We start from the raw sequence: 15,147 nt of genomic DNA, 5'->3' as shown, positions 1-15,147 counted from the left end.
AATATATTCAAAAAGGAGTTCGATGTAGTCCTATCTACTAGGGGGATCAAGGGGTATGGTGAGAAAGCAGGACTGGGGTACTGAAGTTGCATGTTCAGCCATGAACTCATTGAATGGCAGTGCAGGCTCGAAGGGCCGAATGGCCTACTCCTGCACCTATTTTCTATGTCTATGTCTATGTCTAGAATTTCACAATGAAGAAAAATAGAGGTGGACACCTGATGGAACTGTGTCCATTCCAGACTTTGCACCTCCACCTAGTGTTTGACAATATTCCACCCTCCCAGGCCCAGGAAAATCTGTTAGGCTGTTTATATAACCACTGCAGACTGCTTCCCAATTTCACGATAATATTGGCAATACATAAAGGAAGGAACATAATAGAGCAATAGAATGCAATGTCATCCTGAGCAGTTATATTTTTAGACCTGAAAAAAATTACATGTGCCCCGATTATTAACGTGGAGTTGGGATCAAAATATGGGGTGAGGGGACACCAGCGGGCGACAAGCGTGAAACATCATGGGACTCGTGGGGAAGTCCGATTTCAACAGGGTTGCCTCATTATCATTTTACTTCCGGGTTTCACGTCTTCACTGCATGTGAGCGGGCATGATGAGATTTCACCTCAACTATTTAAACGCCCACTTCACAGATGGGTGCACCATCACAGGACACATGCAAAACAAATATGAGCACTTCTAAACAAATGTTGTTCTTTTAGAAATGAACCCCAATGCTTTATTTGCATTTTTATGGGTTTTTTTTAAACCTGCATTGCTACTTTTAATGATTTGTGAATCTGTACCCCAAGATCCCTTTCCACCTCTACCCCATTTAGGTTCTTATTTTCCAAGGAGTTGGTAGCCTCCTTGTTCCTCCTACCAAAACGCACTTGTCAGAAATGACTGGAATATAAAGGGCTCAATTTTCCCCAATGATTTGCGCTGTTTTTTTTGAGCAGGCTGCTTTTTCTGACCTAACTTAAAAATCCACAGTTTCCCCAATCAATTTGCACCAGCGTAACTCATTTAGTTATGATTTTTTTAGGTACGTTTTTTTTTAACAAAAGGCCACCTATGCCAATTCTGGCCATTTAGGGAACTTTGGCCAACTGATATTTACTCCATTTCTGCTTAGGACAGCGTATGTGGCTTCTCTAGAAAACCCTTGCGGAGAGTTAAAGAAATCGGCGCAGTTAAGTAAATCGGAGGCCATTCGCCCTGGGCTAGGGATGGGAATGGATCGGGACGGCACTCGAGGCCAGGGTCGGTGGGGGAAGGAGCGGACGAACTGACAAGCTTGGAGTTAAGTACGGAGAACTAACAGTTAAACTCCTTCGGTCCAATTAAACAATACTTGCCACATTATCGAAGGTTGCTCCCCTGTCCTGGAGACAGTAAGATCTCTGTTCTCGGCACCTTCTCCGGCCGCATACAAATTTAGTCCGATAAAACAAGAAATAAGTCCAATCTTATTGTCCTAAAAGTTATAATAATTAAGGGGTCCTCCTACGTGACCAAACCGTTGATCCACAATACGGTGGAGCCATAGAAAAATTTAAATTATAAAAAATAATAATCGGCTGGATACAGACAGGCTCCAACAAGCAGCAGCAGACAAATAGTCGATTCAATGGCAGTAAATAAGCAGCGGACCTGATCTCCACCGATTTTAAAAGCTGCATTAAATCAACTTCTCCCCCAGACAATTTAAATATAGTTTACAAAAGTATAAATTCGTAAACTTATAAAATTGGGGCAGTGTGCTGGGACAAATCATATTCGGTCTAACAGTGGATACAACTCCCTAGTTCCAGCAGACTAATTCCATAGACTTTTAAAGCTGAGCTTAACTCGGAGCTGTACTGCACATGCGCGTCCATTGCAGCGACGTCAAAACGTAAGTTCTTTTTCCCGTGCATGTGCAGAAGGCCCGGCTGTGTTTTTCGGTGCAGACAGCAGGCTCCACCCCCCAAGGCGACTGGACAGGCTCCAGATTGCAGTTTAAAGATCGGGGAAAGTTAGTACAATTATTTCTGGCGCATTTCTGGACCTAAAAACCTGGCGTAACTCAGGCAATACGCCAGAAAACGGGCTTGGGCAAAATTAAGCCCAAAAGAACTATAATAATGCATTAATACTTCAGAAACATCAGTCAGTTATACAGTTATGCATTGACAAGCAATCCACAAGCCCAAAGCGAGCTGAAAGAGTCATATCTATTTGTGAAATTTGTATTAATTTTAAAGTTTTCACCATATTATCCCATCCCTCATTTCACTATACCAACGGCTGCTGGAGCAGCGGCTTTCCTATGGCGTGACGTGCTATACGTCCGCATAAGTAATTAGAATATTAAAACAATGCAACCAGACAACAAACAAATATTAAGTGCTGTATCTCTTTAGTGCACAGTATTAAAAAGAATTGTACTAAAATGGATATCTGTATTTCCAACTTCAATCACTTCCATTAATAAACATTGGGCTAGACTTTCCACTTTCAGGCTAAGGCCGAAAAAAATGGGCCTTGTTCCAGCGATGCGGGACCTATCGCCCGTGCTGATCGCCGGCTCAAGGCCCATTTTTTTTGCCGATTTTCCACTCGGCCTTACCCCACTGATGTCAAATGGGCGATGTGATTTCTTGACGATCTCATGATTGCCCAAAGAAAACGGAAGTGAATGGAAAAAAAAGCGCTTCCCTAGCAACGAATTACTGTGCATGTGCAGGTTGATTTTTTTTAGGTTGATGTTCTTTCCCACGTTTTGGGAGGTCAGGGGTCATCACACATGCGCAGAAGGAGAGAGAGAGAGAGAAGCATTTTTCGTGGCAAACGATCTGTTGGTAGTAATCTTTAATGGAGGCATCAGGGGAAAGGCGTAGGGCCAAGCTTTTTAGCGAGGAGGCCAATGAGGCCCTCGTGAATGTAGTCAGCACAAGGTGGGAGGATCTGACATGGGGTGGGCATGGGAAACCTCCACACCGTGCATATCGCAGGATTTGGGCAGAGATTGCCAAAGTGACCCAATGAAGCCCGGACACCGGGCCAGTGCCGCAAACGTTGGAACAGCCTACTTGCAGGCGCGAGAGTAAGTTGAAATTTATAGTTATGTATTGTTTAATGATGTAAATAGTAACTAGAATCTGCAATTTTATTTGGTTACATTTAAACATAACTAAATTATGAATAAATTTATGCAACCCAGCATAAAGTTAAATGTTGTAGTGTAAAATATGCAACGTAATGCTAATTTGTATTGGAACATTTAAATCTGTCAGTCTTAAATGTCTTAAATTGCCTGCTCCATTTGCTTATGCCATGCAATGTTATCGTATCATTTACAGAAGAAGATCTCGATCAATAATCAGGAGCAGCGCAGGACGAGCGGGGTCTCTGCAATGTTGCACACTCTAACAGCCTACGAGGAGCTCGCGGTGGCCTTGGTGGGGCCAGAAAGCCATTCGGTCACATCCTGTGGTGTGGCCGATCCCACCCTTGAGACATGTGAGTAATGAGAAATGTGCATTGTTCAATGTGTGATACTGAAAATATCGTAGTTACGTATGTAATGTTATGCAATTAAAACGTAATTTGATGTTATGCAATTACAATCTAATGTTATGCAATTATAATATAATCTGATATATAATGGTGATGTACTCTAGATGTTCGAATGAGGTCATGTTAAAGCTTGTGATCACCTGTGCATATGGGGTAAATGAAAGCATTGCAATGTTTTGACAGAGAAAATTTGTAATGCAATGATTTGAATAGTTAATCGTTGTTTATCAAATTAAAGGTCAAGTGGTCATCGAGTCCTTGGAGTCGACCGCCACTGAACCGTCTCCTACATCGCAGGAGGCTGAAGAAGAGGAGGAGCCACTGCAAACTCCTGCTGCTGTGCTTCACCAGGAGGAGGAGGAGGAAGAAGAGGTTTTTTTTGTGGGTGGGGAACAACCTGCGGTCATCTCGGTTGAGATGGAAGAAGCACCGGGACCAAGTGGCGTCATATTACAAACGCTGACCCCACGGAGGTCTGGTCAGTGTGGCGAGCAATCGCCTGCATTGGAGGGCCAGACAGAGAGCTTGATTTCCTTGTGCAGGGAGATGGTCGCGATTGGTTGCGACCTTATCCAGGGGTTCAAAGGATTCTCTGCGAACTGGAGCCAGTTCGCTGCGAACTGGAGCCAGTTTCCAGCATCCTGGAGCGAGTTCTCCCAGAATTTCTCCAACTGGTCTTCTGAGCAGTCACTGATTGCAAGGGAGACCTTAGAGGCTATTCGGCAGCAGATAGCCGCAACCAATGCCCTACAGCATGCGTTGCTGGCTGAACACGGTGCTGCACCCCAAGGTGTCCTGTCTGCTCGCAGGGAGACCCCTAGCACGCAAGCGAGTACGGAGGACACAGTTCCTCCGGACTCGGAAGTAGAGCCTCAGGCTTCCACTTCCTATCAGTCACCTCCACCACGGCAGGAAGTCTTGACATCCCACTCTGCACAACGTCTTGGTGTCAGTCTGTGTAGACCAAAACGGGCGGGTGGGTTGCGAACACTGGGTGGGACAGGATCTGGAGGGAAACGTGGCCGCAGGTAGGGAGGGGGGAGTTCTTTTCTACGTAGTTCACTTGTTTTAAAATGTTCACTTGCGATTATCAATTTATTATACTCTTGTTATTATTATTGTTATTGCCACTAAGTTGGCCAATTTTATTCAATAGTTAAATGTTCACTTCACTTGTTTTCATTACTTAACTGTTCACTTTCCATTCTTTCTTAAATGGTCACTTGTTGTCATGACTGAAATGGTCACTTGTTGTCATGACTGAAATGGTCACTTATTAGCATAACTGAAATGTTTACTTGTTATCATTACTTAAATGGCCACTTGTTCCTTAAAATGTATTTCTTCTTCTTTTAACGTTTTGGGGATTTTGAGGGAAGGGTGGGTTAGGATGGGGGGTTAGAGGGAGGGTTAGGATGGGGGGTTAGAGGGAGGGTGTTGTTCATTAGTTGTTTAAAAAAAAATTTGTTTCTTAATAAAAAAAATATTTTTCTACAATTTTTGTACCTTCTCTCTGAGTTACATAAATTTTACAATGTACAGTTTTTCATGCATATTTGTTTGTTTATTCAGTTTACCCACGCCAAATGAAACTTTTCATTAACCGTAACTGTAATTGAACGTTTGAATATCAACAATAATAGTTCATGCGAAGCGTTCATTAATGAACTGCTGAAGCAAAAGCTTAGTGGCCGTGTAACTGCCACTGGCTACCGATCCCCGGGAAAAGTGAGGAGGTACCAGTGCTAGATCACCATGCTGATTAAGCTCCCCTATGTCCTCGCCCGCGTCCTCTCCTGCCTGTTCCTCCTCTTCATCTTTGCCGGCTGCCTCTTCTGTCTCTTCTCCTTCTGGAGGTGGACCTGCAGCATAATCTGGCATTGTTTGTCCTCTCTTTATAGCTAGGTTATGCAGCATGCAACACACCACAATAAACTCTGCTACCTGATCAGGGTGGTACTGGAGGCTGCCTCCGGAATGATCCAGGCATCTGAAGCACTGCTTTAGGACCCCAATTGTCTTTTCAACGATGTTGTGAGTCGCTATGTGACTTTCATTATACCGTCTTTGTGCTTCAGTGACAGGATTACGCCGAGGAATCATGAGCCAACTGGCAAGGCCATATCCTTTATCCCCCAGCATCCAACCGTGGCCTTCTAGCTGATTGACAAACAGGCCATGGATAGCACTTTCACATAAGATATGTGCGCATCATGGATGCTGCCAGGAAATGTAGCATTTACTGTCATAATTGTTTGATTGTGGTCGACAACAAGCTGCACATTTAGGGAGTGGAACCCCTTTCTGTTACGAAACACCTCCGCGTTCTTTAAGGGTGCTTTTAGGGCAATGTGCGTGCAGTTTATTGCTCCCTGCACCTTGGGGAAGTCTGCTATTCTCGAAAAACCCAAAGCCCTCTCGGTCTGTGCCTCCCTGGTCATTGGGAAGCTTATGAAGTCCATCCTGCAAGCATAAAGGGCTTCAGTCACCTGTCGAATGCAGCAGTATGTAGCGTGCTGAAGATATGGCAGATGTCACCAGCTAAAGCCTGAAAAGATCCCGATGCATAAAAGGCTAGGGCAGCAGTAACCTTCACCTCAACGGACAGTGCGATTCTGATGGTGCTGGAAGGCTGCAGATCATCCTTGACGAGTTGACATATCTCATCGATGACCTCCTTCCGGAATCGCAGTCTCCTAAGACAAGCATTTTCAGACAAGTTCAGGTAAGATTGCTTCTCCAAGTACCTTCGTTGGCTGTACGGTCTCCTCCTCTGTCTTCGTCTCCATCTACGCATTACTGTGCTACCTCTTCGATTGATCCTTTTTCAGTAACCAGTGTGTGAGCAGTTGCAATTAAAGGCAGGGAAAGCATAGGCCCCATAATCACTATCAATAATTACTTTCACTAATTTTAATAATCTCTACACTCTATACTCTCTAATCACTGTAGTCTGCTCTCTCTGTACCAGTCAGTTTAATAGGCCCCAACAATATCATTAAATAACTTCACTATGTAAAAGCTATTTACTAAATTATTCCAATATATGAGATCTATTTAGCATAAATAAGTTGATAATACCTATTATTTTCCCTGTCCAAAATTTCTGAGTACAATTTTCTTCAATTTTACTCTCTAAATAACTCAGAACTATTCTCTGCCCTTCCTCCGAAGTTAAAAATTGCGTCTGTAGTGCCCATTTCCCTCTGTAAGGCCTTGAAAAAGCAACTATTTTTGAGCACTCTTTTTGGCCTTGCATCGACCCAGCAAAATACATGCTAAGTGCCGAAACTTGGCATGGGCCTTGTGTGGGCGATCATTTGGGCGATCATCTCGGCGATCAAAGTGGAAACTTAGGGGCCTGTTTTTCCGGTGTTATTTTGGGCCTAGTTTTCACTTTTTACTCAAAATGGGCGATAGAGGTCCGTTTTGGGCCATAGATGGGCCTTAGATGGGCGATGTGAAGTGGAAAGTCTAGCCCAGGGTCATCATGAACCAGCACACCCACCCTGTAACATGTCAGAAATGCAGCACTTATTCACAAGTGCAGACCTATAAAAGGGAGCTCACAGCTTGGTATCCTCACTGGAGGAGCTGCAAATAAAGGACTACAGTCTATACAGTTTAAGTATTGTACCCTGCCTCGTGGAGTCATTACCAAAGGTGCCTGCATATACTACAGTAGTGTATTTGGATTTCCAGAAGGCATTCGATAAGGTGCCACATAAAAGGTTACTGTACAAGATAAGAGCGCACGGGGTTGAGGTTAATATGTTAGCAAGCATAGAAGATTGACTAACAGAAAAAAGAGAGTTGGTAAAAATGAGTAGTTTTCAGTTTGGCAAACTGTAACTAGTGGGGTGCTGCAGGAATCAGTGCTGGAGCCTCAATGATTTACAATCTATATTAATAACTTGGATGAAGGGATCAAGTGTACTGTAGACAAATTTTCTGATGATACTGTAGTGTATGTAGGCATTTTTAGTAATGACTCCATGAGGCAGGGTATGATACTGAAACTGTGTAGTCCTTTATTTGCAGCTCCTGAGTGAGGACAACAAGCTGTGAGTTCCTTTTTTATACTGGGTTATCTGCCGTGTGAGGTAACCCTTAAGTCTCCAGCAGCAGCACCCTCTGGTGTACAGGCAATGTGTGTACAGTATAAGGGTACATTCAGTGTGGCATAACAGTGTTACAGACATCACACAGTAAACAGGCATGCATACACAACAATACTCCCCTCTAAGCATTTTCCATATCCTTAGTCATAACCAGGGGAGATGATCAGTGGTGGGCTATGGGAGATTGTGGTGAGGGTTGTGTGATTGCCAGATGTGACCCCTGTGCTTGAGGCTGGCTTCGTACGTTTCCCCTCCCTCACACACAGACCGAGTGGGTGTCACTGTTGTGGTATCCCTCGGGGGGGGGGGGGGGCGGGGGTAGCCACAGCAGCAGTGGGTGGTGTGTATACACTCTGATGTGGGTAGTTATGGGGTGGTGGGCAGGGCCATAAGACTGGGTGGGCTCCTTGTCCACCAATTGGGATGAGGGCCAGGTCATCCCAGGGTTTGCCAGGGAAGCTGGAGGGTATTGGCCTCATGCTCCTGCTGTTGGCCCTGGTGGCCAGGGTTGTAGAACTGGTCTGGTGCAGGTTGCCATTGGTCGTGGCTGGGCTGCCCATTGACTATTATCCCTGTAGTGGGTCTGCTCCCACTGGCGGTGTGTGTGTCATGCAACAGGCATCACATTCGTTCCAAAAGTCCAGGCTACATGGTCAGGTAGCCTGCTGGACCCTGGAGTCTCCCTCAGGGGGATTCCATTGGCATCAGCATGGTCCCTGTAGGACCCAATGTCCTTCCAGTATACATGACACCTTGGCTCTGATCACACATAGTCGAGCCTGCATTATACATTCTAGCATTTGCATCACTTTTGGGTGTCCTGGTTTCAACAGACATGGTTACATTAGGCATTTCACATTCTCTATCATTATTGTTAAGCATTATAAACTTGTTCTTAACCTTACTGACACCTGCATTCATATCATTAGTCACATTAGTTAAACCAGCATCACAATTCATGGTTACATTGCATACATTTTCATACTTGCACCCTTTAATTGCATCTTTAGCTTTAAAGTCCATGTACTCAAATAGTTGAAACGTTCCCTTTAAATTTTTTTGGTTACCGGTCTCCTTTAAGGAAGCCTTCAAATCCAATTGGCCACTCGGTGTCACGTGATGCTCCTCCATGCTCACTCTTGGTATGGCCGCGGCCATTTTGATTACAAGTTTTTCTCCTCGTGGTGCTGGTCCTGCAGCCATTTCCTGGCTTTCCTGCAGGTGGGCTTTTTTTCCCACAGGGCCACTTCGCCTGATGTGGACCGGGTTCATCCAATTCCTGCCCAGCAGCGTGGGACTGTCGCCGGCTACAATCCATAGGGGGAGTTTGTTCAACACGCCGCCCTGGGAGACCTGGACATCCACGCTGCCAACGATTTGGATTTTACCTTTGGTATAGGTGAGGAGCTGCACCTGGACAGGAGACAGTTTTGGTCGATTGGAAAGATTTATCCAAATTTTTTCAAAGGTCGTTCGGCTCATCGCTGACTGGCTTGCCCCTGTGTCGCTCTCCATAGAAACTGGGACCCCGTCGACGTCTGCTTTCATCATCCACGGAGAACTTTCGATGGAGCAGATATGAGTTCCATACTCTTCTTCCAGGGGTTGAGCAACTTCGCCTTCATCTGTGTTGGAACCCCGGTGATCAGCCAACTCATCAGAGATACGGTGAGTAAAGCTTTTTCTGCACATCCTTTGAAGGTGCCTTTTCTCTTTGCATGCATAGTCTTTGTAGCGGCACTGGTGGGCCCTGTAGTTTCCTCCACAGCGCCAGCGCGGGGCTAGCCGGTTTGCCCCATGTGGCAGACTCAGGGTTGCGGGACTCGGGGCAGCGTTTCTGCCCTTAGAAGTATCAATGCGGTGCACTGCTCTTGTCGATTTAGAGTCCCTTAGTGCTTCATTTAGGTGGTCGCCAAAGTCGCACGGTGCAAATCCTTAAGTATTATAATCTTTCTACAAAAGTGTCCCAATCTTCCCCATCAGAAAATTGCTGAAAGATGCTGAGATTCAACATGCTGAACGAGTGGTTTGTGACCTCGTATTCCCGTCACCAGTTGTAGTGTATGTAGGCATCTTTTAGTAATGACTCCACGAGGCAGGGTATAATACTGAAACTGTGTAATCCTTTATTTGCAGCTCCTGAGTGAGGACAACAAGCTGTGAGTTCCTTTTTATACTGGGTTACCTGCAGTGTGCAGGTAACCCTTAGGTCTCCAGCAACAACACCCTCTGGTGTACAGGTAAGGTGTGTACAGTGCAAGGGTACATTCAGTGTGGCATAACAGTGTTACAGACATAACACAGTCAACTGGCATGCATACACAACAGATACAAAGATAGGTGGGAAAGAGCAAGCTGTGAGGAGGATACAAAGAATCTGCAAAGCAATATGGGTAGGATAATTGAGTAGGCAAAAATTTGGCAGATGGAGTATAATGTGGGAAAATGTGATTATTTGATAGGAAGAATAAAAAAGCAAATTATTATTTAAGTGGGGAGACACTACAAAATGCTGTGATGCAGAGGGATTTGGGTGTCCTTGTACATGAAACACAAAATATTATCATGCAGGTACAGCATGTATTTAGAAAGGCAAATGGAATGTGGGCCTTTATTGGTGGGGGGATGGAGTATAAAAGTAGGGAAGTCTTGCTACAACTGTACAGGCCATTGGTGAGACCACATCTGGAGTAGTGCGTATAGTTTTAGTCTCCTTATTTAAGAAAGGATATAATTGCAATGGAGGCAATTCAGAGACAGTTCAGTAGGTTGATTCCTGAACAAATATTTTGTATCAGTCTTTACGGTAGAAGATACTAACAATATTCTGACAGTGGGTAGTCAAGGAGCTATAGCAGGGGAGGAACTTAACACAATCACAATCACTAAGGAGGTGGTACTCAGTAAGGTAATGGGACTAAAGACAGATAAATCCCCTGGACCTGAAGGCTTGCATCCTAGCGTCTTAAGAGAAGTAGCAGCAGGGATTGTGGATGCATTGGTTACAATTTACCAAAATGCCCTGGATTCTGGGGAGGTCCCAGCAGATTGGAAAACTGCAAATGTAATGGCCCTATTTAAAAAAAGGAGACAGACAAAAAGCAGAAATCTATAGACCAGTTAGTCTAACATCTGTGGTTGGGAAAATGTTGGAGTCCATTATTAAAGAAGCAGTAGCAGGACATTTGGAAAAGCAAAAGTTAGTCAGGCAGTCAGCATGGATTTATGAAGGGGAAGTCATGTTTGAAAAATTTGCTGGGGTTCTTTGAGGATGTAACAAACAGGGTGGATAAAGGGGAACCAGTGGATGTGGTGTATTTGGACTTCCAGATGGCATTTGACAAGGTGCCACATAAAAGTTTACTGCACAAGATAAAAGTTCAAGGGATTGGGGGTAATATATTAGCATGGATAGAGGATTGGCTAACTAACAGGGAACATAGAAACATAGAAAATAGGTGCAGGAGTAGGCCATTCGGCCCTTCGAGCCCGCATCACCATTCGATAAGATCATGGCTGATCATTCACCTCAGTATCCCTTTCCTGCTTTCTATCCATACTCCTTGATCCCTTTAGCCATCAGGGCCATATCTAACTCCCTCTTGAATATATCTAACTAACTGGCATCAACAACTCTCTGTGGTAGAGAATTCCAGATATTAACAACTCTGAGTGAAGAAGTTTCTCCTCATCTCAGTCCTAAATGGCTTACCCCTTATCCTTAGACTGTGACATCTGGTTCCAGACTTCCCCAACATCGGGAACATTCTTCCTGCATCGAACCTGTCCAGTCCTGTCAAAAGTTTACATGTTTTTATGAGATCCCCTCTCATTCTTCTAAACTCCAGTGAATACAGGCCCAGTCAATCCAATCTCTCCTCATATGTCAGTCCCGCCATCCCGGGAATCAGTCTGGTGAACCTTTGCTGCACTCCCTCAATAGCAAGAATGTCCTTCCTCAGATTAGGAGACCAAAACTGAACACAATATTCCAAGTGAGGCCTCACCAAGGCCCTGTACAAGACCTCTCTGCTCATACTCAAATCCCGTAGCTATGAAGGCCAACATACCATTTGCCTTCTTCACCGCCTGCTGTACCTGCATGCCAACTTTCAATGACCCAGGTCATGTTGCATCTCCCCTTTTCCTAATCTGCTGCCATTCAGATAATATTCTGCCTTCATGTTTAATATGTCCTTACTATACAGTATAAATGCACACGAGACCCATACTTGAAAAAAGATCACTCTGTGACCAGTTACCTTCATTACCAAGACCTCAAGAGGCAGACGGTGGGTGGAGCTTCCCCTTTTATACCGGAAAGTCCAGGTTAGGAGTGTCTCCCACAAGTTCGCCCCCTGTGGTCAATGTTCTCAAGGTATACAACTTAGGTCAGCTTATACATGAGTTACAATGACTGTTGAATACATGACATCACCTACCCCCCCCAAAGTCTTATTGGGATTACAGGTTAAGTCTCTCTGGTGGTTTATGCTCCCTTGTAGAGCGCCTGAGTTGGGGCTCTGGTTGTTGGGCGCTGGCCTGAGTGTCTGCTGTTTGCGGTGCCTAAGGCCTGTCCGGACTGTCCAGTGACTGGGCTCTCCTCCACTTGGTTCCAGTGTTCGGTCACCTGTGGTGCAGTAAACTCTATGTTGTGTTCTTCCTCTGCTTCTTCTATGGGGTTGCTGAACCTCCTTTAAGTTTGATCCACGTGTTTGCGGCAGGTTTGTCCATTGGTAAGCTTAACTACCAAAACCCTATTCCCCTCTTTGGCAATCACAGTGCCTGCAAGACATTTGGGCCCTGCAGTGTAATTAAGGACAAAAACAGGGTCATTGACATGAATACATCGCGCCCTCACATTCCTGTCATGGTAGTTACATTGTGACTGACGCCTGCTCTCAACAATTTCTTTCATAGTAGGGTGTATAAGGGATAACCTGGTTTTGAGCATCCTTTTCATTAGCAGCTCTGCGGGTGGAACCCCTGTGAGCGAGTGTGGTTGGGATCTACTGGCCAACAGGAGATATGATAAGTGACTTTGCAGGGAACCCCCTTGGATTCTGAGCATCCCCTGTTTGATTATCTGCACTGCTCGTTCTGCCTGGCCATTTGAGGCCAGCTTGAACGGTGCTGTTCTGACATGGTTGATTCCATTGCCTTCCATGAAGTCCTGGAATTCAGTACTTGTAAAGCACGGGCCATTGTCGCTGACCAAGACATCCGGTAGACCATGGGCGGCGAACATTGCCTGCAGACTTTCTACCGTGGCAGAGGATGTGCTTTGAATTTAAAATGGCACACTCATTCCATTTGGAGTAGGCGTCTACTAAAACCAAAAACATTTTTCCTATGAAAGGACCTGCGTAGTCCACATGGATGCGTGACCATGGCTTGGCTGGCCAGGACCAGGGGCTAAGGGGTGCCCAGCTGAACACATGTGTTGCACCTGCGAACACAAAGTTCCAGGTCTGCATCTATCCCTGGCCACCAAACGTGTGACCTGGCAATTGCCTTCATCATGACAATGCCTCGGTGCTCATTGTGAAGTTCTCTGATAAACACCTCTCTGCCCTTCTGGGGCATGATTACTTGATTTCCCCACAGTAAGCAAGCAGCCTGAATCAAGAATTCATCCTTGCACCTATGAAATGGTTTAAACTCCTCAGGCCATGCCCCGTACGTGGCTGCCCAGTCCCCATTCAGGATACATTTCTTAACTAAAGACAGCAGCGGGTCTTTATTTGTCCAGACTTTAATCTGACGGGCTGTCACAGATGAACCTTTGCTTTCGAAAGCTTCAACAGCCATAACCATCTCAGCATCATGCTCAGCTGCTCCCTCAGTGGTGGCTAGTGGTGGCCTGCTGAGTGCATTGGCACAGTTTTCAGTGCCCGGTCTGTGCTGAATTGTGTAGTCATAGGCGGCTAATGTTAGTGCCCATCTTTGTATGCGGGCCGATGCATTCGCATTTATGGCCTTGTTGTCGGCCAAAAGGGACGTTTGGGGTTTGTGATCTGTCTCCAGCTCAAATTTCCTGCCAAACAGGTACTGGTGCATTTTTTTTACTGCATATACACATGCTAGCGCTTCCTTTTCTACCATCCCATAGCCCCTTTCTGCCCGGGACAGAATTCTGGAGGCATAAGCTACCGGCTGTAACATGCTGCAACACACACCTGACCGCATAGGACGATGCATCACGCGTTAAAACTAATTTCTCACATGGGTCATATAACGTTAAGAAAGGAAAGATAGATGAAAGTAGACATCTAGATAGGAATAATGCAATCAAGCAGATGCAACATGGATTCATGAAGGGGAAAACATGTTTAACTAATTAACTGGAATTCTTTGAGGATATAACGAGCATGGTGGATAGAGGTGTACCGATGGATGTGGTATATTTGGATTTCCAAAAGGCATTCGATAAGGTGCCACACAAAAGGTTACTGCAGAAGATAAAGGTACGCGGAGTCAGAAGAAATGTATTAGCATGGATAGAGAATTGGCTAAGTAACAGAAAGCAGAGAGTCGTGATAAATGGGTCCTTTTCAGGTTGACAATCGGTGGTTAGTGGTGTGCCACAGGGATCGGTGCTGGGAGCACAACTGTTGACAATATACATAGATGACCACCTGGAAGAGGGGACAGAGTGTAGTGTAACAAAATTTGCAGATGACACTAAGATTAGTGGGAAAGCTGGTTGTGTAGAGGACACAGAGAGGCTGCAAAGAGATTTAGATAGGTTAAGTGAATGGGCTAAGGTTTGGCAGATGGAATACAATGTCGGAAAATGTGAGGTCATCCACCTTGGAGAAAAAAAAACAGTAAAAGGAAATATTATTTGAATGGGAAGAAATTACAACATGCTGCAGTGCAGAGGGACCTGGGGGTCCTTGTGCATGAAACTCTTTTGAGTTTATCTGTAAAATAAAAAACATTAAACCGTGCCACCTGCCCTGGATGACACAGCAGACATTTACAAGGCCCTTTTTTTTTCCTTTTTTTGAGTTTTTTTTTTGTGTTCTTTTTTTTTGGGGCGCTAAAATCACATTTTTCCAAGTGCCCCCTATAAAAAGGGAGGGGGACACTAAAAGCACCAGCAATTAAAACAAATTAAACTTTAAAACGTAAAATCAAATTAAAATTTGGTTGCCGGGCGTGATGATGCACTCCAGTCCCTCCGGTGCCCACCTCTCGCGGAAGGCCGCGAGCGTACCGGTGGGCACCGCGTGCTCCATCTCCAAGGACACCCTGGACCGGATGTAAGAGCGGAAGAGAGGCAGGCAGTCAGGTTGAACGACCCCCTCGACCGCCCGCTGCCTGGACCGGCTGATGGCACCCTTGGCCGTGCCCAGGAGCAGTCCTACGAGGAGGCCTTCGGACCTACCCGCTCCCCTCCGCACAGGGTGCCCAAAGATCAGGAGAGTGGGACTGAAGTGCAGCCAGAATTTCAG

This window comes from Pristiophorus japonicus, chromosome 10 (genome assembly GCF_044704955.1).
Source record: "Pristiophorus japonicus isolate sPriJap1 chromosome 10, sPriJap1.hap1, whole genome shotgun sequence".
Classification (NCBI taxonomy): Eukaryota; Metazoa; Chordata; class Chondrichthyes; family Pristiophoridae; genus Pristiophorus; species Pristiophorus japonicus.
The sequence above is the reverse complement of the archived record's forward strand: the minus strand, read 5'-3'. Positions refer to the sequence as shown.